General features: G+C 37.9%; 1 long non-coding RNA gene across 1 annotated transcript; it reads right to left on the reverse strand.

Annotated features, from left to right (window-relative positions):
- Positions 1-784: 784 nt before the first annotated feature.
- LOC121228155 (uncharacterized) lies at positions 785-2463 on the reverse strand. The gene is made up of 3 exons (XR_005925642.1): positions 2395-2463; positions 1834-1921; positions 785-1019 (listed from the first exon to the last, which is right to left on the reverse strand). It is a non-coding gene; the product is annotated as an uncharacterized lncRNA (long non-coding RNA).
- Positions 2464-2697: the final 234 nt, after the last annotated feature.

The following is a 2697-nucleotide window of genomic DNA, read 5'->3' on the forward strand; positions in this document are numbered from 1 at the left end:
TTCATGCAAAACGTAAATAGACGTTGTTTCAACACTAAACGGTTAGCCAGAGACTTAGTCGCATAAAGAGTTTCTATGTAACACCCTTCGCCCGTATCCGACGCTAGGATAAGGTTCGTGGTGCTACCTGACTTAAACTCGACCAACTGTATAAAACTGAGCCATGAAATTTCAAACAATTTAAAAAACGTCTCTTTCCACAAGCAATTTGTCTCATATACAGGCTTACAAGGCCCAAAACATTCATCTGGGGTAGTTCGAAACCTATCTGACGAGAACTCATGAAAAACTTAGAAAATTTCATGTATCAAGACTCCATACGCCCGTGTGGATATAGTACACAAGACCGTATGCTAAGGACACGCCCATGTCCCGAACCTGTGTCTGAAAACTTGGACATTCTGCCAAAACTACACGGCCCAAGCACACACCCGTGCCCTATAACCGTATCCTTCACATGGCCGAGACACACGGCCGTGTCTCTTGCCCGTGTACCACTAGCATGCATACTGACTTTATGACACGGCATGGGCATATGCCTGTGTGACCCGCATGTGTACTAAAGTGACTTTAAAGTTTTAAGTGTAGAGAACGTACGGCCATGACACACACCCATGGGTGTGAGCCGTGTGTCACACACAGCCTAGACACACACCCGTGTGTCTTATTCGTGTGGACAAACTAGGCTATTTCCCAAGCCATTTTGTCACCCATTTTGCACAACCTACACAAGATCATGTCAATATACAAATTTCATCACAATGGACACCAATTCATCCATAGAAAGAACATTATATGCATTCATCAAAATGAATAATAGCCATTATTCTGGGCTTGATACAAAGTGAAGGGCTTTTGACTTGAGCCAAAATACATGAATAATTCTCTTAATACAACATCCTAGTCTAGCCCCATACATGCCACCTTCAAAAATATAAATCAAACTATACCAAGTGCTGCGGCTGATAGTGTGATCGATATCTTTAACTTTATGGGACCCTTAAGCTAGCCTGGAGATACTGAAAGAAGAGGGAAAGAAAAGAGAGTAAGCATAAAGCTTAGTAAGTTGCATATAAATAAATATACAACAACAATCTCACATTTCCCATCCTGCTTATAGCTCAAAAGTAAACATAACTTAACTTACTCATTATCATCTACTCGAATCTCATTTTCTAAATTAAGCTCGTTACTCATGCTTATCATATAAGTACCTGTAACACTCACAATATGATCATCTTTTCTTTTTATCAAAATTGAACTATAACTTTCACCATTGAACAGCTTGGAATACTACTGGATATTCTATGAACCTTCAACATGGGATAAATTGCCGATGCCATGTCTCAGACATGGTCTTCCACTAGCCCTCATATATGCGTACTGATGCATGTCCCGGACATGTCTTACAGTAGAACAATCTTAGCCAATGCGTGTTCCAGACACGTCTTACACTGGCTACCTCTGTCGAGGTCAATGCATGTCCCGGACATGTCTTACTCTGGCACTTATAATATGGCTGAATTATGTCCCAAACATGTCTTACACTAGCCCTCGTCTGGATGCCGATGCCATGTCTCAGACATGGCTTACACTGGCTCTCATAATGTGGCCGAAGCATGTCCCAGACATGTCTTACACTGGCACACAAATCACCCAATGTCTTGAAACGAATATCCAATTCATATACTAAGGTTTCAACAGGATATTTCTACTATCTCAAATATTATAAGGCATTCTCAATTATAACTTAACAATTCGTATAATATCAATTCAATGACAATATGAATACAAGTATTAATAGTGTAGTTGTATTATTTACATACAACTTACCTTGGATTACAAAAAGTGCTTGACTAGACGGCTTAATCGGATTGCTTGGTTTTGCCTCAGTCTAGGCTCAGTTTTGGCAAATCTTGATCTATATTAACAATATACATCTATTTAGTCACTAAACACAATTAAGCATTCATAAATTCACAACTTTGGTAAAATAACCATTTTGCCCCTAGGCCTTGGCAAAATGACCATTTTACCCCTATGTTCGAAAATCAATTTTTATCGAATTTCTTCGTATTTCAAGCCTAGCTAAACTATTTTTAATACTAGAGAAATCCCAAATTCTCACTATTTCACACACTAACCACCTATTTTGCAACTTATGCAAAATAGTCCTTTTAGGTGTTTTCATGCTATCACTTTTCACAAAAGTTGTTTATAACACAACTAAGACTCATATTCCTACAAAAAAAATCAGCAAAAATTACAAATATTTTCATGGAAAAACCCTAAACTTTCCACCATATTGCAAAATAGACCTCTCATTAGAAAGCCTATGCTTTAAGGAGTCCAAAAATGTAAAAATCATTAATAAAAACTTTCAAAATCACTTACTTGAGAGGCTTAATGTTGCTGAAATTTTTGAAGCTTTCAAAAACCCCTTATGGCTGGTAAAAATCGGTGAAAGAGAAGAAAATAAAGAAGAAATGGCCTTTGTTTTGTTTAATATAAAACTAGTCATAATTGATGACCTCACCCTCACCTAATTTTGACCTTCTCTCCAATTTGTCTCCCCATGGCCTGCCAAGCCAATGCACAAGGGTCTGATTTCCCTTTAAATATTCCTAATTTCAATTCTCTAGCTACTTGGCACCATTGGGTACTAAAATGTAACTTTTGCCTTTTATGCGATTTAGT

This window comes from Gossypium hirsutum, chromosome A04 (genome assembly GCF_007990345.1).
Source record: "Gossypium hirsutum isolate 1008001.06 chromosome A04, Gossypium_hirsutum_v2.1, whole genome shotgun sequence".
NCBI classification, from domain to species: Eukaryota; Viridiplantae; Streptophyta; class Magnoliopsida; order Malvales; family Malvaceae; genus Gossypium; species Gossypium hirsutum.